Source organism: Bos javanicus, chromosome 4 (assembly GCF_032452875.1).
Source record: "Bos javanicus breed banteng chromosome 4, ARS-OSU_banteng_1.0, whole genome shotgun sequence".
NCBI classification, from domain to species: domain Eukaryota; kingdom Metazoa; phylum Chordata; class Mammalia; order Artiodactyla; family Bovidae; genus Bos; species Bos javanicus.
The window spans coordinates 74,534,404-74,558,595 of NC_083871.1; positions in this window are offsets into that span (position 1 = coordinate 74,534,404).

Below are 24,192 nucleotides of genomic sequence, written 5' to 3' on the forward strand. Positions count from 1 at the left end.
AATGGATTAAAGATCTAAACGTAAGACCAGAAACTATAAAACTCCTAGAGGAGAACATAGGCAAAACACTCTCCGACATACATCACAGCAGGATCCTCTATGACCCACCTCCCAGAATATTGGAAATAAAAGCAAAAATAAACAAATGGGACCTAATTAACCTTAAAAGCTTCTGCACATCAAAGGAAACTATTAGCAAGGTGAAAAGACAGCCTTCAGAATGGGAGAAAATAATAGCAAATGAAGCAACCGACAAACAACTAATCTCAAAAATATACAAACAACTCCTACAGCTCAACTCCAGAAAAATAAACGACCCAATCAAAAAACGGGCCAAAGATCTAAATAGACATTTCTCCAAAGAAGACATACAGATGGCTAACAAACACATGAAAAGATGCTCAACATCACTCATTATCAGAGAAATGCAAATCAAAACCACTATGAGGTACCATTTCACACCAGTCAGAATGGCTGTGATCCAAAAGTCTACAAATAATAAATGCTGGAGAGGGTGTGGAGAAAAGGGAACCCTCTTACACTGTTGGTGGGAATGCAAACTAGTACAGGCACTATGGAGAACAGTGTGGAGATTCCTTAAAAAACTGGAAATAGAACTGCCTTATGATCCAGCAATCCCACTGCTGGCCATACACACTGAGGAAACCAGAAGGGAAAGAGACACGTGTACCCCAATGTTCATTACAGCACTGTTTATAATAGCCAGGACATGGAAGCAACCTAGATGTCCATCAGCAGATGAATGGATAAAGAAAGCAGTGGTACATATACACAATGGAGTATTACTCAGCCATTAAAAAGAATACATTTGAATCAGTTCTAATGAGGTGGATGAAACTGGAGCCTATCATACAGAGTGAAGTAAGCCAGAAGGAAAAACATAAATACAGTATAATAACGCATATATATGGAATTTAGAAAGATGGTAACAATAACCTGGTGTACGAGACAGCAAAAGAGACACTGATGTATAGAACAGTCTTATGGACTTTGTGGGAGAGGGTGGGAAGATTTGGGAGAATGGCATTGAAACATGTAAAATATCATGTAAGAAACGAGTTGCCAGTCCAGGTTCGATGCACGATACTGGATGCTTGGGGCTAGTGCACTGGGACGACCCAGAGGGATGGTATGGGGAGGGGGGAGGGAGGAGGGTTCAGGATGGGTAACACATGTATACCTGTGGTGGATTCATTTTGATATTTGGCAAAACTAATACAATTATGTAAAGTTTAAAAATAAAATAAAATTAGAAAAAAAAAAAAACATGATGGAATAGACACATAAAATACTGAATAAACTGGAATAAGAAAAGTAACCTGTGTATATAAAATAAAATGGACAAATTCTAGAAACAGAATGGTTTAAAATATAAGTTCTAGAATACTGGGAGATAGGATAAATTCTCTAGTTTCTGATTTTTACTCTTTCAACAATCAATCTGAGACCCCATTAACTGTCATCATATACCAGAGAGAAGAAAAAGGTAAGTAAGAATTTATTTGTAATTGTAAGGTAACAAGAATTTTTGTTTGAATTCCTTCGAAGTATTCTCCAATACCAGACATTTCTGTGGAATTGTCTTAAAATGAATTTTTTACCCCAGTATCTTTAACCCAAAAATACCTTTTAAGTATCCAGGTTGGGTTTGCCAAATTCACTTCCCTTTAAAAATCAGATGTCTATGTGTGCGTGCACACACACCACACCACACACACATTTGAGGGAAAAAGATGAACATCATAGGGTAAATGAATAGAGAGAAACCAAAAATTGGGATTGAAAGCCAAAAAAAAAAAAAAAAATTATGGCTAATCAGAAGGAAAGTTACCATTACTATAAAGTATAAGTTTTATTATAATAATGATAATAACTAAAAGGTATTTTAGCTATAGGGTTTATAGAATAATTCAAAACCAAAACAGGCCTAAATAGTTGAATTACCTATAATAAAAAGCATTATCAGTGTTCACTGTAGCTTGTTATTAAAAACAATTCTAGACTTATGTTTTTATGACTATGAAGAAGTAGCAAAAACAGTAAGTAGTATTTTGTTGGGTTGGCCCCAACTAATTTTCTCAATTCGTATATCTAAGAACTATTTATTTATTCAGCTACTTACTGCTATGAATATTTGAATAAAATAGCTCCAAATATTTATAGAGATTAGCAGTCTAGATTTGTTTTGTATCTTTGTATGCATATACTCAGTCGCTCAGTGGTGTCCAATTCTGTGGCCCCATGGACTGTAGTTGGCCAGTCTCCTCCGTCCCTGGAATTTTCCATGGAATAATACTGGAGTGAGTTGCTATTTTCTACTCCAGGGGATCTTCCTGACCCAGAGACTGAACCCGCATCTCACATCTCCTGCTTTTTTTCATATCTTATTCTCTAGCAAATATAGTAAAATATTAATGAAATATTAGAATATTAGTTGGCACAAAGAAATGTAATTGGTATTAACTAAGGACCTGATATTCTTTTTTAGGATACTTAAAGGCTTTTAAAAATTATATTAGTTCAGGGTCTACAGCATTATAATTCAACATCCAGATACACTACAAAGTGATCATCACACAAGTCCAGAAGCTATCCATCACCATGCAACTGACCCCACACCTCACCCATTGTACCCGGACTGGATATTTTGATTGTTACCTAGCTTAAATATTCAGTCTCTTTTTTGGTGGTTTGGTGTATGTTTGCTCAGTAACAAATTGGTATTCTGGCATGCAGGCAAGTGCTATCCAATAAGTGTGTCCATCTTCTACAGTTGAAACAAAAAGGGCCTGGGCTTCCTTCCTTATCCAAAAGAAAATTTAAGTAACGTGTGTTCCTTTGCATGCTTTTTGATATAGTTATAATGTATTTTCAGGATTAATGGAATTAATGTAATGCTTAAAGGATTGTTTTTCATTTTTTACACTTTTCTTAAGTTCTGCTATGAAGTATAATATTTTTGGAAAGAGAATCAGAACTAAAAGTTTAAGGTGCAATCATGACCAAACTATTTTCTAGTGTGAAAAGAACACTGGACACAAGAGAAAAATATTCAGGTGAGAAAGTCTTGATTTTGTTTTATCAACACATGTAACTTTCTAGGGAGAGTGAAAGTGAAGTGAAAGTGAAGCTGCTCAGTCATGTCTGACTCTCTGCGACCCCATGGACTGTAGCCTACCAGGCTCCTCTGTCCATGGGATTTTCCAGGCAATAGTACTGGAGTAGGCCTTAGTAAAGCACAAGGAAAATCCAAGAGGCAAAGATACTGAAGCCCACGGTCCTGGGACACCCCCATCGCATGCATGTAGGCCACCTCATCTCCTCTTCGTTCCTCCAGACCTTATATATAATGGGATGCGGCAAAAAGAGATTTTGAAAAGCAAGCTGTTGAAGAGGAATTCCAAGCCATTTCCTGTGTGGTATGTGGGATAAGTCCTATCCTTTACCAAATCTTCATCAGGAAATTCCACATGGCTTACTCAATATCATATTGGCTTCTCTTGTGGTATCACAGAGTGGGATGTGGTAGTCACTGATGTTCAGGTTTTATGTGCAAAGGGAAATCTTGATTTTTATTAAAATAAAATGGTTATAAATGACCAATGAATATAAAACAGATGCAAATATGTCTGAGGATTGCCTTGCATTTAATTGAGTATTATGGACATTTACTAAGGTATTCAAATGTACACAGACCAAATGTTTTTAAAAGACTAATGCAATGTGACAAGTTTTAATAATTCATATCACATTTGTAAGAAGCTCAATTATATGCACAGAAATGGCAGAAAATTCATTTCAATGTCTGGGCAATGTCAAGATAATCCACCAGAACTGGCTATATACTTAACATTTGATTTATCAATTTTAAGTCTTCCTATTTTTAATCCAATTTTTGAGACAAATGAATTGCATTTGAAAATGAAACTCCATAGAGTTTCCCAGACTTCCAGAATTTGAAAAAAACTTTTCTAGGTGATAGGGACAGTGTGAAATAGTAGGGGATATACCGCCTCCCTTTCTCTTTGATCTGCAGAAATCAAAGACTCTAGTGGTTAAAAGCATGGTTTCTGAAGATAAATCCTTTGGTGTAAGTCTCACTTTTGTCTTTTAATAAATATGATCTTTGGCAGCTTTCTCAACTTCTCAGTGCTTTAGTTTCCCCATCTATAAAATGGAGGCGGGGGAAACGGTACTTACAGGGGTGTTGTAAGGCTTCAGTGAATTAACACACATCAAGTACTTAGATGAAAGTGAAAGAGGAGAGTGAAAAAGTTGGCTTAAAGCTCAACATTCAGAAAATTAAGATCATGGCATCTGGTCCCATCACTTCAGGGCAAATAGATGGGAAACAATGGAAACAGTGACAGACTTTATTTTCTTGGGCTCCAAAATCACTGCAGATGGAGACTGCAGCCATGAAATTAAGACACTTGCTCCTTTGGAAGAAAAGTTATGACCAACGTAGACAGCATATTAAAAAGCAGACATTACTTTGCCAACAAAGGTCCATCTAGTCAAAGTTATGGTTTTTCCAGTAGTCATGTATGGATGTGAGAGTTGGATTATAAAGAAAGCTGAGTACTGAAGAATTGATGCTTTTGAACTGTGGTATTGGAGAAGACTCTTGAGAGTCCCTTGGACAACAAGGAGATCCAACCAGTCCAACCTAAAGTAAATCAGTCCTAACATTTATTGGAAGGACTGATGCTGAAGCTGAAGCTCCAATACTTTGGCCACCTGATTTGAAGAACTGACTTATTTGAAAAGATCCTGATGCTGGGAAAGATTGAAGGCAGGAGGAGAAGGGGATGACAGAGGATGAGAGGGTTGGATGGCATCACTGACTCAATGGACATGTATTTGAGTAGGCTCCGGGAGTTGGTGATGGACAGAGAGACCTGGCGTGCTGCAGTCCATGGGGTCTCAAACAGTTGGACACAACTGAGCGACTGAACTGAAGCACTTAGAATAGAGCATGGCACATTTTAAGTATTCTATATACATTCTTACTTGATTAAACATCCATACTCACTAGCTTCAAGATCTACATGGACACTTCTACCCCTTGTCCCTGATCTAAGACTCCACCTTATAGGGTGAACACTTGGTGTCACTCAATATAAAGAAAGCGGCTATAGGGACTGATATCACAAAAGGTAGAAGTTTACCCTGTGTATTTTCAGAGAACTCATCAGTCTAAATCTTACGTAATTTACATTTAAACCATCCTTTAGAGATCAAATGTCCAATTTTAAAAAGCAAGCAAAGGAAATTTCAATGTATTTCACAAAGCTACTGCAGAATCAACTCACTCTACTAAGGAATTAGTGTCATAAGTATAGAATGTGATTATTGGAGTATCACTTTGATTTAACCTACATGATATGTTCACAAATCACATATTCCTTGTTCTATTAGACATAAGCTGTAGTTCAAGTAAAATGTCTTCTTTGGGGTGAGCATGTGATCCAATACTGACTAGATAAAGAAATAAATCCAAAATTGGGTATTTGATACAACACTTTTTAAACAGGGCTCTCTTTGGGACGTTGCAGCCAGAGCTATCCAAAGAAGGCAATGGCACCCCACTCCAGTCCTCTTGCCTGGAAAATCCCACGGATGGAGGAGCCTGGTAGGCTGCAGTCCATGGGGTCGCTGAGAGTCAGACACGACTGAGTGACTTCCCTTTCATTTTTCACTTTCCTGCATTGGAGAAGGAAATGGCAACCCACTCCAGTGTTCTTGCCTGGAGAATCCCAGGGACAGGGGAGCCTGGTGGGCTTCCGTCTATGGGGTCGCACAGAGTCGGACATGACTGAAGCGACTTAGCAGCAGCAGCAGCAGCCAGAGCTATCAAGGAATTTCCTCAACCATCCCCTACTTACCTACCTATGTTCTAACTGTAGGCTTGATCACATCCAATTTATCTTGATTCATGGACCTAACATCCAAGGTTTCTATGCAATATTTTTCTTATAGCATTGGATTTTACTTTTACCACCAGACACATCCATAACAGAGTAACATTTCCAGTTTGGCCCAGCCACTTCATTCTTTCTGGAGCTGTTAGTAATTGCCCTCTGCTCTTCCCCAGTAACATACTGGACCCTTTCCGACCTGGGGGGCTCACCTTCCAGTGTCATATCTTTTTGCCTTTTCTTATCATTCATGGGGTTCTTACGGCAAGAATACTGTAGTGGTTTGCCATTCCCTCCCCCAGCAGACCTTGTTTTGTCAAAACTCTCCACTATGACCCATCTATCTTGGGTGGCCCTGTATGGCATGGCTCATAGCTTCACTAAATTATGCAAGCTCCTCTGCCACAACAAGGTTGTGATCCATAAAGGGGCTCAAAAATGTAGCAAGTGATAAAGATCCTCGGAAGATTGCACCTTCATCTTTCCCTGCTTCTTATATGCTCCCACATCACCGTAATGACAGACCTTAACTGCTCACAGCCCCACTGAGAACTGGAACCCTGCCACATCATTGTAGCTATTTCTTCTATGCCCAGAACAAGGCTCATGCACAGTAAACTCCTCCCCTGGATGGGGACCGGGCTCTGGGTATACATAGCCCACAAAGATATGGCTACCAGCTGCTGACTGGCAGGGTCAGGCTGCAAATCATCTGGCTGCTGAATGCTTGGGGGTCCCAGAACTCATGCTGACTCACCAATGGGCAGAGCCTGATTCTAGGATTATTAGCTGTGGGGCTGGAGTTCCCCAATCTAGTATTGGCTTGCTGGCAGATAGAACAAATTCCTGACACATTTGGTTGCCAGTTGCATGGTGTTTCAAAGCTAGTTTCAACCCACTGGTGAGTGGGGCTAGATCCTGGGGTGGCTGCCTGAGGAGTCCATGCTCTCTCAGAGTTGGTATTAGCTTGCTGGTAGATAGGGCCAGGGATCAGTGAGTCCAGGGGGCTTGTGCTTACTTACTGGTAGGTGGAGCCAGGTCTCAAGGTCTCTGGCTGCTGGGTTCTAGGTCTCTTGAAGCTGGTGTTGGCCCACTAGTTGGTGGGGCTGGATCCTGCAGCTGCTTAACTGAGGCACCCAAAGTGTTGCACAGCTGGTGCTTGCCTGATGGTGGGCAGAGTTGGGGCTGGTAATACCTGTCTGGAGTATTTTCTGGGTCCTGTCGAAGCAGTCTGTGGCACCATGGTGGTCCTGGGGTTGGTGTCTGCCCACTGGTGAGCGGAGTCATGTCCCACTAATGCATGAAGCCAGGACTTGGGGCTCATGCATGATCCCAAGGTTTCTGAATGTAGGCCCTGTTGGCAGAGGGGTGGGGGTCCCAAAACTGAGAGATACAATCTTTAAACAAATGCCCTCACTGCATATAGAAGAGCATAGAAAAATGAAAATCAGATTTTGGAGAGTGAATAGATAATGGAAGGCTTCTTAATGGCTATAAACTTAACAACTGGAGGTAGGGAAAAGCTCTCTAGGTAGTAGCATATACAAATAAGTGAAAAGCTAAGACTACATGGACCATTCAGAAAATGGCAGGAACACAGATGTATGTGGCTCAAGTATTAGCTGCTTATGAGAAAGTTATCAGAAACTTAATGGAAAGGTAGTCTCGTCTGGAAATATAAACGTATGTTAAGAAATAGCTTAAAATGGTGATGAATAATATGAGGATCTTAAAATTAATATGTAGTTGGCAATAGTAATAGCAGAAGAGTGCTATTACAAATCTGATGTTTTAAGTCAGGTCTAGGAGTAAGATGCATAATGGGGCTGGAGTGTGTATGTTTAGTGGGCGTGGGCTTGAGATAGAGATGTACAGTCCTGTAGTAGTACACACATGAAGCAGGCAAAGATCTGAATTTGAGTGACAGCTGTGACTGCAGAAAGGAAAAGGAGAATCCAGGAGACATTTCAAAATATTTTCTTCAAATGGTAGGTCTTGACTATTGATCAAATAGACACAACGAAGGAGGAAAAGATGTCAAAAATAGCTTCAAGACTTTTAGCCCTAGAAACTGATGTAATGTCCAAAAAATACAGAAGAGTCTGATCACTAAAAGAAGGAAAAGCAATTTAGTGAAGAAGATGATGGACTCAATTTTGGACATGCTGAGTAGGAGGTGATGGCAGCACTGATACATGTAAGTGGTGTTCATATGATAAGAATCAGTCACACCTTGACCTAAGAGAGCGATCTCTGCAGAAAAAACTTGAAAAATTTAACTGATAATATGTGATACTTTTTAAATGTCTATGAAGGAGGAATGGCAACAAATTTTAATAACATTTTCTCCATTCAAACTGGAGCTTTAAAACTATTAATGCAATATTCAATCCAAAGTACTAGTATGGATTTTTAATAGCAATTCCCATGTGCAGAGTTTTGATGAATAAACAATCCATTTAATACACATTATACTGTGATGCACTGATTTTATGTTGCATTGATGCTAAAGAAACTATACCCAGAGACAGAAAATACATCTTTGAAGTATACTGGGAGTCTTATGGCAAAATGTACGCTGAAATCTCGTCCTACCACCTGAAATTCAGAGATTACCTATGCAGAAAGTAAAGCACTGTATATATTTTTACCAAATTCAGAGAAAGGAAAATATGTGATAAAGTCATCACAATAATTGGCCTAGACCTTATAAAATAACATCAAGGTCACTAAATGCTAGAAAAGAATCTATATCCTTTTATTAAATGCAATTCAGATTTCTCTATTACACAACTATGTTTTTAAAAGATTAATTTGATACATATACATTATGTATATGTATGATGCATTAATTTAATGTATATGTATATTACCATGAATCTAAACTGTACAATATTTCAGACTTCATCTGCACCATTAACTCTGCCTCATATATATGTGTAAATTTGAGAATATTCTGTCATCTTTTGTTTTAAAAAAATCTCCCAAGGATTATTTTAGATTATTACAAATTCAACTCAGTTGTCTACAGTCTTATGACAACTGACATATATTCTCATAATCCACATCTCCTCTAAGATCATGACAGATGTAATCAGTCAGGCTATTGTCAGTGCTTCTTAGTCTGGCAGTTGATACTCTGTGCATTCCATAGCATACTCTACCGTTAAACCAGAGTTACAACTCAAATCAAGAGACATATGCAGTAATTGTTAACAGAATCATCAACATCCGAGGATTTGGGTGTTTCAGGACATTAGTTTCCATGGGCAATATGCCTTATTTTACAGTATGATCATGATTATGGTTAAGCAGACCTTTTCTTACTGAGATTGTCTAATGCTTCATTTTTCAAAAACAAGCAAGTGGTAATATGAAAAAACTAACCTGGGAATTAATCACTTGGTTAAAAGTTATGTTTTCTCTACTTACAAGTTTTTTGACTTTAGAGAATTTAAAAGTCTCAGAGTCTATAATTGCTTTACTGTAAAATGAGACAATAATGTTTAATCCAGACAAACACACAAAGTTGCTGAGGAAATCAAGTTGAGAAAGTTTATATATGAAAATACTTAGAACACTATGTAATTTATATGTGTGAGGCACTGAACATTACCTGGTTCATAGATATAAACAGTAGTGACTGTTTCTTTTATTATGCAGATGGAAAAGAGAAGAAGCCGTCACTAGAGGAGGACAGTCCCAAAGCTGTTAGGTTTTATGTATCCCACTCCATAAGCCATGGTCTGTTGTCTCTCAGGAAATCCACTCATCAAGGTCTCCCATATCATCACTGATAATCATCTTTGGGAATAGGTGAGAATATACTAGATTAAATTTTGAATGTGTGTGTATATTTCCTGTTTTCTGTATATTTCATTTTTATTTGGATTGGGGTATTATCACTTTTTAAGTGCCTTTTATTCTTCTTTTGAAGTAATAAAATGAATAATTTAGAACTATATGTTTAATAGTTTTATAAAGGAAAACATAGATAAAAATAAATGGCATATTATCAATAGTTGAGAATTATTTTATCACACTGTATTAAATATCATTACAGTAAATGCTTCTATAATAGAAATAAAATGCTTTCCTAGAACAATGTTTTGACCATCTACTTTTTTTAAGCCCTAACATACATTGTATAATAAATTAAAGCTCAATCTTTGAGCTACCAGAAATTCCTCCAAACTCAAAGAACCTGAAGAGTAATCAGAAAATAACAGAAATAAATATTCTCAACCTCAGTTGTGTTGTTTTGGTTTAAGTTCTCATCTTCTAATGACTGGGAGCTAACCGAGGGCAACATTATCTATCTTATGTATCACTGTATTGCTCAGGGTTCTAGCATAATGCCTTCTGTGTGTAATGTGTTACAAGTAGAAGAGGGCTCAATATTTATTGATTAAATAGTGGGAAAATTTGGTTTGTTTTGTTTTTGTGAGTTTTTTTTTTTTTTTTTTGATGTATGCAACTGAAGACACAGCTCATTATTGATCAGGTAAACAAGGAAGTTATCTGTTTCTCTACAAAATCACATCAAGGCCACAGTGAGGTGATGTGTGGTGTGGGACAGGAAAGAACACTGGTTGGGGTCTAAAAACCTGGGTCTTCATGCCCTTTTCCAACTTCTATAGATCCTCAGTTAAGTCACTTAGCTTCCCGTAGACCTCATTTCATATTCTGTAAAGTGAAGTTAATACCTGCCTTGTCTGTCCCCTGGGGCTGTTGTGTGAAAGATGTGAGAGACATCATATACAGTACAGGACCTTGTAACCTAAAAGTACAGTGACAACTGGATAAGAGTATAAATCTTCATCTGGTCCCAGAATGAGAACAAATGTGACTTGTCACAATCAGAGATCTATTATTAGGCAGACTACTTTATGACTGACTGGGAACACCTTTTCCTCTCCCTCTCTCTTTTTTTTAGTCAGTAGAGAATATACAAGTTCTCTGACTGTACCCTAAGACACTGTAGCATCCAGAAGCTTGATTTATAATTCTATGTAGGAATGGTCTACATATAACTTAGTATGGCAATTGGAGTCCAGGATACATACATTTCTGGTATTCACCCTATTTGTATTCATATCCTTTGAAGTATAGGAAGAAGAGTGCAAACAAGTTAAAATAAATTTTAACTCTGGACAAAATATTTGTCTACAGTGTACTGCTAGAATGTCAGGGGAAAAGGAGTCAGAGAGCTGTTTTTGTTAACTTCATTATATAGCACCCGTCATTCTATGTTCTCTATACATTCTGGTCTCTACTCAAGTGACACCATGGACTGTAGCCTGCCAAGCTCCTCTGTCCATGGAATACTGGAGTGGGCAGCCTATCCTTTCTCCAGCGGATTTTCCCAGCCCAGGAATTGAACTGGGGTCTCCTGTATTGCAGGCAGATTCTTTGCCTACTGAGCTACCAGGGAAGCCCACTCAAGCATCTAGGAAGCAGCAAATTACAATGCTTCCTACAGTAAATATGATTCCGTAGAGCTATAGTGAACTATCTCCTTGTTCATGTGACAGCTCTCAGAATTTCTTCTGGAAGTGTATATTTTTCACATGTGTTCACTGTCTATCAGATACAAAACACTGTACTAAACTTGAGAATAAAGATATAACATGGCACACACCTTAAACAGCACAACTAGCCAGGCTATGATACTGAGAAATAATGTGGTTTAGTCGCTCAGTCATGTCCAACTCTTTGTGACCCCATGGGCTATAGCCTGCCAGGTTCTTCTATCCATGGGATTCTCCAGGCAAGAATACTGGAGTGGGTTGCCATTTCTTCTCAAGAGGATCTTCCCAACCCAGGGATGGAACCTGCATCTCATCTCCTGCATTACAGGCAGATTCTTTACTGCTTGAGCCATCAGGGAAGCACCTGTGAAATAATTATCAGGGCTAATATGCATTGAGCATCTGTCAAGCTAAGTACTGTTATAAGCTCTTGATATGCATGAACTTTTTCAATATTTGTAATAATCTCATAAAGTAGATACTATTATTATTCTCATTTATTATCCTCACTACAGATGAGAAAAACAAAGGGCAGATGCATACCTCACCAAGTATCACATCATAGAATGGGTTGAAAGGATTTAAACCCACTCTGGGAATAGAGCACACACTCAACTTCAGAGCGCCAGTTACCCCTCTCAATGTACAACTGCGTCCCCAAGCAAATCCAGCCACCATCTACAATTCATCATCATGACTCTCATGGAGTATAAGAAACATATCAATCAAGAGAAAGGGAAGTAACTCTTGAGTGCCTATTGAGAGCATAGATAGAACAATCCTTCATATTTGATCTCATTTTTCCTATTTTACAAATCAAGGAGCAGAGATTCAGAGAAACCTAGGTCAATCTAACAATGAGGCCCTTTGTACTACAACATGGTATCTCTCAAAACCCTTGAGTAGCAATAAAAATTATGTAAAGAGAACTCTAATGATAAAGTTTCAGTCACCCACACCAAAAGGACCGGTCATATTGTTCAAATTGCACTTCCACACCAAAGCTAAAAGCATGTTTTAGAAATGAGTCAAGTAGGCATGCGGAGAAGGCAATGGCACCCCACTCCAGTACTCTTGCCTGGAGAATCCCATGGATGGAGGAGCCTGGTGGGCTGCAGTCCGTGGGGTCGCTAAGAGTTGGACACAACTGAGAGACTTCACTTTCACTTTTCACTTTCATGCATTGGAGAAGGAAATGGCAACCCACTCTAGTGTTCTTGCCTGCAATCCCAGGGACGGGGGAGCCTGGTGTGCTGCCGTCTATGGGGTTGCACAGAGTCGGACACGACTGAAGCGACAGCAGCAGCGGCAGCAGACATGCACTTGCTCCTTAATACTTGAGTAGCAAAATATGTTACAAATCAAGGTCAAGTGATAAATTCAATATTGGTCATTTTATGGTTTTTCTACTCTTGGTGATTATAAAGGGTGCCATAATTCTGGACATGCTGACATTAAGTCCACCAGCCTCTTCCACTGCTCCTTGCTCATGGACTGAGCAGTAGTTTCAGGAGGGTGCTACGCTTCTAAAAAGCAGTCAAAAGACTATTCTATACATCAGTGTCTCTTTTGCTGTCTCATATACAGGGTTATCGTTACCATCTTTCTAAATTCCATATATATGCGTTAGTATACTGTATTGGTGTTTTTCTTGAACATGTATAATATCATATATGAAACGAGTCACCAGTTCAGGTTCAATGCACGATACTGGATGCTTGGGGCTGGTGCACTGGGACGACCCAGAGGGATGGTATGGGGAGGGAGGAGAGAGGAGGGTTCAGGACGGGGAACACATGTATACCTGTGGCAGATTCATTTTGATATATGGCAAAACCAATACAATATTGTAAAGTTAAAAAATAAAATAAAATATATTAAATAAATAAAGGAGAAAAAAAAAAAGCAGACAAGCTTCTAAAGAAGATGCCTCATATCCAAGCTGCTAGGGCCTTACCTCTTCAGGAGAGGCAGAACCCCAGATAAATGACAATTAAAAATAGTTTTATGAAAGGAATATTATTTATAGAGGTACGGCCAAATTAAAGGAATCCTCAAAAGAGGTTGAAACTCTCAGAGACTAACAGAAGAAAGCAAATATTTCCACTAGCCCTAAAAGTGCAAGAGGAGGAAATAGTGTTATAGGAGCCATAGGAGTGCAGTGAGAGCTCCTACGGCTATACAGCCAGTGGTGGAAATACACAGCCACAGTCCCAGACACAGCACCCCAAAAGGAAGGAGGCAGGAAAGAATATTTTGATTTCTCTCCCCTCCAGTCCTCTCACTGCCTCCCATGAGCTGAACTAGAAGCCAGCTGCAGTGGGACCAGGGAAAGTACCAATTGTATTATTAGCACAGCAGCTGACAAAGGGTAACCAGCCTGGCTCCCTTTTCAGGTCCTGCCATTCTCAGAATGCTACCAAAACAAATTGCTTATTAGAATCCCTTCAACCTGAATTCTGTCCTTCTCATCTGAGAGAAATTATCCTCATCCTATGTAGTCTTCAACACCAAGCTGCAGATTCCATCCTTCTCCCTCACAGGGCAAAGCTAGTCTCTCCCTTCAGGTTCTGTATCTCCCTGAGGGCTATCTCCTTGATGGCTCCTAAAACCAATAAGCTGTTAGCTCCCCACGGTACAAGGAATGGCAGAACAGAAATACTTTGTCTTGCGTCTTAGTGAGTATATAAATGTGAGTGTGTTTGGATGGGATTGAGAGATAAATTTAACTTTTTTCTCCACAGGAGTAAGAATAAGACAAACTGACACCTCTTGGTATGCTAAAATTGCTCAGCCAGAGAGGATTTGCAGAGTCCTTATTTACACAGAGGTAGACAGCTGAGCCTACACGAGCCGAGCAACTCATATAGCATAATGTAAAGAAACACGCAAGGAAGTGAGTGCATGGCACACATTCTCCACAAGCTTCCTGAAGTTAGAATGTAACAACCCACTTCATAACACTCTCAAATACATCAAGAGATTTGCTGGTTGACTCACCTGAAGTCCTCACATTTTCCTGCAGAGTTCATAACAATCGACCGTTTCATGTTTTACCTTCCAGTTAATTCATTTTGGCCACTATTTTGAAAATTATCAAACTCCCATCCAAGGAATTTTAAAGGTTTCTCCTTTTCCTTCTCTTTTCTCCATAGAAGTAAATACAGAGGTGAGAGATACGATGTCTTAAGTGGAATTTGGCATTTGTAATTGAAATGCTAAATTCCACATCAGGAACTAGTAGGAGAAAAAAAGATAAATTTTCCAAGGGCTGTCACCAATACCAAGACTCAACTCGCCAGAATTTTAAGAATTATTGACCTTGAACAATTATAAGAACTCATGTCCAAATACACAATTACAAACAAAATTGTAGAACATGTGTCCACTTATGCATTTTTGTGGCCTCTTCTCTCCAACTCTAATACTCCAATACATCGTATAGTCAATACTAGCATATTAAATACTGGTATACTCTGGATATTATGTACTGTTTTATATACACACACACACACACACACACACACACACACACATTTGGCCACCTGGTGCGAAGAGCTGATTCATTGAAAAAGACCTTGATGCTGGGAAAGACTGAGGGCAGGAGAAGAAAAGGACACAGAGAATGAGATGGTTGGATGGTATCACCAACTCAATGGACATGAGTTTGAGCAAACTCCAGGAGATACTGAAGGACAGGGAAGTCTGGCGTGCTGCAGTCCATTGGGTCGCAAAGAATCGGACATGACCTAGTGATTGAACAACCACAATGTATACATGTGTGTGTATGTTTGTGTCAGATATTATAGTCAAACAGTATTCCCACTATATTACTCCAATGGTCTCTAACCCCATCAGTAAAAGGCTTTTAAATCATTTATAATTTTAAAAAATCCTTGATTGTTAAGAAATGCTACTCATCCTCTGAGCCTTCAGCAAGTCATAGAAGCAATATCAAAGATCATTTATACATAATCATAGGAAAAAATTTTAAATATTGTGAGAATTACCAAACTGTGACACAGAGACATGGAATGAACAAATGCTATTGAAAAATGGCACTGATAGACTTGTTCAATGCAGGATTGCCACAAACCTTCAAATTGTAAAAACAACGAGTATCTGCAAAGCACAATAAAAAAATCATTTATAACTTATGAAAATAACATACACAATCATTTGCAAATATCAAAGACAAAAATATCAATTTAGGGTGAGAGCCATCAAATATATGGGAGTGTTTTTAAATAAATGTATGTATATGTGTGGGCTTCCCTGGTGGCTCAAAGGTTAAAGCGACTGCCTGCAATGCAGGAGACCTGGGTTCAATCCCTGGGTCGGGAAGATCCCCTGGAGAAGGAAATGGCAACCCACTCCAGTATTCTTGCCTGGAGAATCCCATGGACGGAGGAGCCTGGTGGGCTACAGTCCACGGGGTTGCAAAGAGTCGGACACGACTGAGCGACTTCACTAATACTAATACCACTAATAATGTATATGTGTACATACATTTATTAATATATGTATAAAATATTTCTTACTAGTTTTATGTTACAGCAAGTGTGTCAAATCTTACAAGATTGTTATTCATTTACCTCTTAATAGGAGTTGACCAAAACTAATACTATAGCTGAGTTCGTGAGTTTTGTTTTTTTTTTCACTTTCATTTCTTGTATTTACATTCCATCCTTCACTTCTACGTGGGAATATCTGTCAAGCTATTTGCCCACATCTGTGATTGTTCATGTCACTAAAGTGATATAATGTGATGTTATCAGTCCATTTAATCAAACACACATGTGCTTCAGTTTGTCACCAAATGCTGGCTAGCTGACATAGGCATCCCTGCCAACCACTGACTGCTGACCATACAGACCAAGGGAAAAGAGGCAGTTTCAGTACATATTTGAAAATTAACATTCTTTTGTATGTAAACAGCTGATTATAAGTATTCACGTAGTTATGTCCTATAAAGTCACCTTGAACACTGAGATAACAAGTACTAAGTCACTCGTCACTCATCCCAGCAGAAACACTGGACTGGTTTCTGCAAGACTCTGATCACAATCTTCTCATCAACCAGTCATGACACAAACTTACCTTTCTCTGTTTCTGTTTAATGACTCTTATACATATTAATTCACTGACATTGACCTCATGGCCACCAGCACAATAATTCAGGCCTGAATGAAGCTTATATAACATTTATTTTCTCCATAACAGACATCATAACTTCCTTATGCTTAGGAACAGTACATGGTACTTTATCACTATGCTTGGAGGCCCTTAACAATAACCCGGTGTACGAGACAGCAAAAGAGACACTGATGTATAGAACAGTCTTATGGACTCTGTGGGAGAGGGAGAGGGTGGGAAGATTTGGGAGAATGACATTGAAACATGTAAAATATCATGTAAGAAACGAGTTGCCAGTCCAGGTTCGATGCACGATACTGGATGCTTGGGGCTAGTGCACTGGGACGACCCAGAGGGATGGTATGAGGAGGGAGGAGGGTTCAGGATGGGGAGCACATGTATACCTGTGGTGGATTCATTTTGATATTTGGCAAAGCTAATACAATTATGTAAAGTTTAAAAATAAAATAAAATTAAAAAAAAAGTAAACAGTGAAATTGCCAATGAAAAATGTGGAAAACATGGTACTAAATGAGACCACACAAAAAACCACTTTCTTACAGTATGAGAACTGAAACAAAAGCAGACATCACCTTGTTTGGCCTCATCTGGGAACTGAGCACCTTGGGAAACTCAAATTTCTCCTCTGTGCATGCCTGACAGTGACCAGGGAAACACCATGAATGTATTGATTTTAGAGTTATAAACAAATTTTTACCAGTAAACCAATTCTTAAATATAGAATCATAAACAATGAGGATCAACTGTATATATAATGAATGTTTTTTAATTCAAATTTATTTATTTTAATTGGAGGCTAATTACTTTACAATATTGTATTGGTTTTGCCATACATCAACAGGAATCCACCACAGGTGTACACGTGTTCCCCATCCTGAACCCCCCTCCCACCTCCCTCCCCGTACCATACTGAATTTTTTATGCCTGATACAGTTGGACTGCATTTTTAAAACTTCTGCACTACAGTTAGTGAAACAGTCATGTTTCAACATCCTGTGTGATTGAAAGAAGACTAGATACTGTTTCTGAAAACCACACCTCCCTCCCGCCTTCACATAGCATGTGGTTACCAACACTGATAGATGCATAATGGTGTTTGTGACATCCCTTGGAAAAGAAGGAAATTCAGTTGGATGAAAGATCAGGAGAGAGTAGGCAGGGGTTCAACAGATTTTTCCACAGGGAATATGTTTGACTTTGGCTTTGTACATATACAAGAGCGAGATTTCTGGGAAGGATGGCAATAGCATTTTCTGGGAAAGACTGTGCAAGATGACATAGTGGGCCGAGTCATGGCCAGAAGCAGAAAGAAGTTTCCCAGAGAGATTTTGTGAGGCTTTGGGTATAGAGCCAGAAGACACAGGGGTAGCATTGGAACAGAGGTTGTTTTGCCCTGTTCTGCTTACCCCTACTAAAATGACCAGTACTTCTGCTGAGGACCAGATGTTTGGGAGCATCTGGAACTGGCCCTTGGAATGAACATTAGTATTCTCAAGGTAGACAGGGAGAATGCTTGACAAATGAGAAACAGAACAAGAGGGAAAGGCCAGGTGAGGGGCAAAGCAATCAACTCTGGCTTTCTGAATCCATCCCTAGCCAGACAAACCTTTGTGGATAAATAACAGAATATTCTGAAGTTGGTTTTCTGACAACCAGGCTAGTGGGAGTTTGTACTACCATAATCTGGCCTTTCAAGTAAATACAGCATCTGGTGCATCTGGAATACGCAGAGGAGGATGTCCCTGGTATGTGATGAAGTTACATCAGGTCTGAGAACAGGCCTTTAAACTGATCCTCGCTTGTTAAATATTGGGAAAATTCTATCCAGGGACTGTTAGATCAGGCTGTAAAAAGTTGGACTGCTGAGAAAATGGAGCTAACAAATGATATTATTTCAAGAAGTTTAGCAAAGATCCCAAAGAAGAAATCTATTGGCTTATGGGAATTCACACTCAGAGGAGAATTTTTACAAATTTAAATTAGGAAGACTTACTTATGTCTAGCGGGGCTTCCCAAGAGGTGCAGGGGTTAAAGAATCTGCCTGCCAATGCAGGAGATGCGGATTTGATCCCTGGGTCTGGAAGAGTCCCTCGAGTAGGAAATGGCAACCCAGTCCAGTATTCCTGCCTATAAAATTCCATGGACAGAGGAGCCTGGCAGATTACAATCCACTGGGTCCCAAAGAGTTGGATGGGACAAAGCACAGGCATGTGCACACATGCACACGCAAACACTACCCTCTGTCTGTGGGTAACAAGCTGCAAGTTGTTGATAAGGAGGGCGAGATTAAAAAATATCAGGAAAAGAAAATAAAGGAAATAAATAATTATTGAATTACCTCTTACCTTTACGTGTATGTTCTATAAACTTAGAATTGCACAAGGATAGATTACTTCACTTATATATTCTCTCATTCAAACAATGTTCACAGGCCACTAATCTGTGTAAGATACTAGGATAGACACGGGGATACCAGAATGAAGAGACAGAACCCCCAGCCCTGTGGCGTTAACAAGTCACGGGCAATAAAGAGGCAGGTGCAATGCAGTGTGAAAAGTAGAGGATGCTGGAAATACCAAGCTTGAAGCGAATAGGAAAGATTCCTGTTTCACCCGTGGGACCAAGGAGAGCACTTTATAAGATAGGAAGGTACAGGTCACCGGTGACCTGGACAAAGGTCGGCGTGATCCAGGCAAGGAGGTGGGAAAAGAGGATTCTGTGCAGAAAATCTGCAGTGGCTTAGCCAGGGGAGGCCAAGGTGTCCTAGAAAAGAAAGGCAGCCAGTGTGACTGGGAGGAAGAGCTGCAAGGTTGATGAAGAGAGGTGAGCTGGAAAAGCAAGCAGGGCCATGTGAGGCCTTGTAAGCTAAGTTAAGGAGTGTGGATGTCATTCAAAGAGTAATCGGAAGCTCTCTACGAGTTTTAAATAGAGAAGTAATATAATCAGAATTGGGGTTTAGAAAGATCACTGTCAGCAGCTTCATCACTGTGGTTTTCTAATTAGAAACCTTGGTTGAAAGTGATCCTTTATTTGAAAGTTCTGCATGTCAGAAGTATGTCTTGGTTTAGTGTGTATTTTGTTAGTAATTCCCCATCATCCATCCTTGAAGAGCGTTGTTGAAAAGCAAAGGAACAAAGCCAAGGAGACACTAGTGATTAACAAGAGTCACAATTAAATCCCAAGGTCCCTGCATACTACTGAAGGGTAAAATGTGAATAAATTTTCCTGGGAGACTGCTACTGTACTTTTTTCCACACTCTCACAGCAGCATGATGCCAAGGTTTGCAAATTTCCATTATATGAACCTGATCTTAAAGTCAGGTCCTTGAGAATAAAACAATATATAAAAGCCAGAATGTTTAAATGTATCCACCTTCAATGGATCGTAAAACAAAAATAACAATACCCTTTCTGAGTTTAGGTCTTCAGAAATTTTCTCATTTTGGGACACTGGTAGAGATCCTTGGATGTAGTTTGCTGCTATCTTATCTGTGCAATCCTCCATGTTCTATTTTTTTTTTTTTTCATATTAACCATTCCAGGTATGGATATCAGTCAAGTATGGAAATCAGTAAAGACGGCTCACAGGCTTTCACAAAACACAACTACTTGCTGGAATTTTTCTTCATTATGCTGTTATTCAGTTGCTCAGTCGTGTGTGTCTCTGTGATATCCTGAACTACAGCATGCCAGGCTTCCCAGTCCTTCACTATCTCCCAGAGTTTGCTCAAACTCATATGTCTATCAAGTTGATGATGCCATCCAACCATCTCATCCTCTGTCACCCACTTTTCTTCCTGCCCTCAATCATTCTCAGGGTCTTTTCCAATGAGTCGGCTCTTTACATCAGGTGGCCAAAGTATTGGAGCTTCAGCTTCAGCTCGTCCAATGAATAATGCAAACTTGTTAATTAGGTCTACAATCCTCCTGCAGACAGGTGCCAGGAAGATCTAATGACTTAGGGAACATGCACATGTTTGATCTGTATGGACATGTGGAATTAAGGACACTTGCTACCTATATTTACATTGTGATTCTGTCTTTGTACACTATTCTGCCCCTCCCCTTCCGTACTGATGCACTCACATACATTCACAGTCACATCAAACAAACCATTTCTACACAGAAGTCACCAGAGCTTGAAATCAAATCTATCATATTGCACTTCAAATTAGTGGAGCAAAGGAATGGAACTACCCTTAAATCTTTGAATCATAAATGTTTCTTCTACATCTATACTGAAGATTGAGAGCCACAGATGCACCTGTAGCCAATAAAATTTGGACATGGAAAATTACAGCTTGGCAAGCTCTTCAGGCTCTATTTGTGCGTGTGTGTATAACCTACTTCCTCTCGTGTCCCAAACATCCATAGAATGCTTTATGTATTTGTATCTTAATCTTTGGACCTGATGGGGTATTTGTCAGATTATGAATATTCATTATGAGTGAATATGTCTGTAGTTTTTGTGCTCTGCCCAGAAACATTTAGTTACATGTATTATCTAAAGAGAGATTAACCCAATTGCACTTCAACTTCAACAAACATTACATTTCCCCAAGTAGATATAAGCAACACTTCAAAAGGGTCCCCTTTGTCTTAAAGAAGTAGAAGAAGAGCTGGTAGCTGTGTAATAAAAGTTAAATAATCTCTGTGGAGGCATTCTTCTGTTACATCCCAGTTTATGTTTTAATTGAATAAAATAGCTGACAAACTAAATTCTTACCAAATACATTAATTGGGTTATTGCTCTTTAGTGAAATTTCATTCAGGTGTTTTTTTGTTTGTTTTGTTTTTACCCACAATGTACAGTTTTCACCTTTTACATTTGTACGACATGAATGATACCCCATAAAAGTCAGATTGGAATAATAGTAGCAGTAGTAGTAATCCTGTTTAGATTTCCTACACAGAAACCTCTTTTCCCATCTCCATGCCTGGATCATTCCTACCTTTGTCCAGGTCACAGGTAACCTGTCCCTTCCTATCTTGATCCCACAGGTGAAATAGAAATCTTTCCTATTTGCTTACAATAATCACCACCACCACCATTACAGGTTTGATGTTAACCATATGCCAATCCATTCTTCTCCTACTTTACATATGAATCCAAATTCCTTTTCATAACCAGTAAGGTCACACCTGGGCTTCCCAGGAGGCGCAGTGGTTAAAAAAAAAAAAAAATCCTCCACCAATGCAGGAGACGCAGGTTTGATCCTTGGGTTGGGGAAGATCCTCTTAAGTAGGAAATGGCAACCCATTCCAGTGTTCTTGCCTGGAAAGTTCCATGGACAGAGGAGCCTGGCGGGCTACATTCCCCGGTTTTGCAAAGAATCAGATATGACTGACTGAGCAATGAGCAAGCAAGCAAAGCAAGGCCACACCTCATCTGACCTGACATCCTCACGTCATAACACACCTGGTCAAGGTCTCTTTTTCCCTAAAAGGCTGAGGAACAGAGCTTAAGAGTGAAAAGCTGTGAGGTTTTAACTGAAAGGTTGATCAGACTGATGATGCCATCTAAGGCACCATAGTCATTGCCTATATCCATGCCCTATGTTACTGTTTTTTCTTCCTAGCTATTTAAACAATTCAAACTTACATGACTTGCTTTTTTATTTGTTGGTTTCCAACCAGGCTGTAAGCTCCGCTGCCATATCCCAGTGCCTAGCTTTATGCGTTGCACGTACAGGTGCTCAGCCACATCTGCTGAACAAGTAATAAAGAGCACCATCCCGGGCACCTTTCACCCAGCAGCCTGTCTGCAAATGAGAAAACTGAGGCACAGAGCCACACAGGATGTGTGCCTAGCCTGGTATTTAATGGGCAGCAGAGCTGATATGGAGGGGGCTACAGGTCTCTTTGCCTCCAAACCCTCATTCCTCTGACTCTACCAGAGTACCTCCAAGCAAGAAGGGCTTAAAGTGACAACCCAGGAAAAGATGGTTTGGCAGGAAATTTCGGCAGTCAGATTCTGAACTGTCCTGACTTGCCAATCACTATGTTGAGTTAAGAATTCCCATTGTTCTTTCAGTGTGGACCCTGATCTGTATTCGGCCATGAAAACAGAAGGGCTCTTAACCATCACTTCACCCAGAGCTTTGAGCTGGGAAAGTTCTTAACCCTTACTGACCTCTCTCAGCTTTTCTGTTCTCCCTTAAGGCCAAGACAGCTCTGGACGGAGCCAGGCCTTTGATGTGAGTCAAGCCCAGCGGACAGAAGCAGGTGGACAGAGAACACATCCCAACTATTCTGCATTCACATCTGCTGATTTATGCAATACCAATTGGCTTATTTACCCATTTCCAAATGGCGTTTATTATAATAAGAAGATGACCTTCTTTCTCATTTTCATGTCCCTTCCTTCTCTTACACCTAACACATGGTCATGATCATCATCAAAGGCAAATACAGCTCTGTAAGTGCAACGTGACAACAGCAGGAGTGGGACTGGTTTACTAATAATACTTAATTCCATGGATTAAGGACATAATGAACAGTGTTTGACAAATATGTACTGAGTTATTCCCAGAAAATCAGAGTAGTTGGACAGTAGTGAAAGTTGTAAAAAAATAAACAAAAGTTTTATTCAGGAACTGGTGCAGTAAGGGGGAAAAGACTTCTGAATAGAACTGGGCTTTATTCCAAATACAGCATAGACAAGTGGGGATTTACAGACAAGGAGCAGGGCAAGGGTCAGTGGGTATAAATTTCCTAAGAGAAAACCTCTGAGGTGAGGAGGAATTCTATCCAGCTAAACCACCTTAACAGGATTCTTGCTGCAGGCAGGGCAGAGTGATCAGATAACAGGGTTAGGAGATGAGGAATTAGGTATCAGTTATCAAGGGTGGGGGTGTCATGCTAAAGTGACTTAGCAGAACTCTTGCTAAAACTGGGCAATGCAAAGATGAAAACATAAGCCCAAAAGGCACAGTCTAGTTGGGAAGAGTTCAGAGACGCCTGACTGAAGTTTGCTCAAGGAATCTTTGCTACCTGAATTCTGCTCACCTGATCTAAGACAACTGGCTGTAACAAGAGCAGAGCTTTCCTTTTCATAGTTTCCATAAATTCTGTAATTTATCTTTATTAATTTATATAAATGAAATAAGAATTGAAAAAAATAAAAACCACTTTTCAACAAGCAAGGCATGATGAGTCAAAATAATACCATCCAAAGGAAGATAGGCATAGAGAACTTTCTTCACACTCTTTTTAAGTCAGGTCAAATTTCATTTAACCAAGCTTTTTCCCTACACAGAGAATCAGTGAACAGAACATTTATTGTAAGAACGATGACAGACTCGTATCTGGATAATCTATGGCAAACCAACTCAAACATACGAACACCTTTAAAAAATTTAATACATTACCTATGCTTGAGCACTCTGTTCATTATTTTCAACATGGTAAACCTAGCTCAGTGTTTATTTAGAATTAATTTAAAATTTTAATTGCTGTAATTTAAATATTTTAAAGATAAATTGTAAATCTTATGCACAAGCAGTGACTGAAATCAGACCTCCCAGTGAACTCTTAGGCTGATTCCAAGCTGCACGCATAGA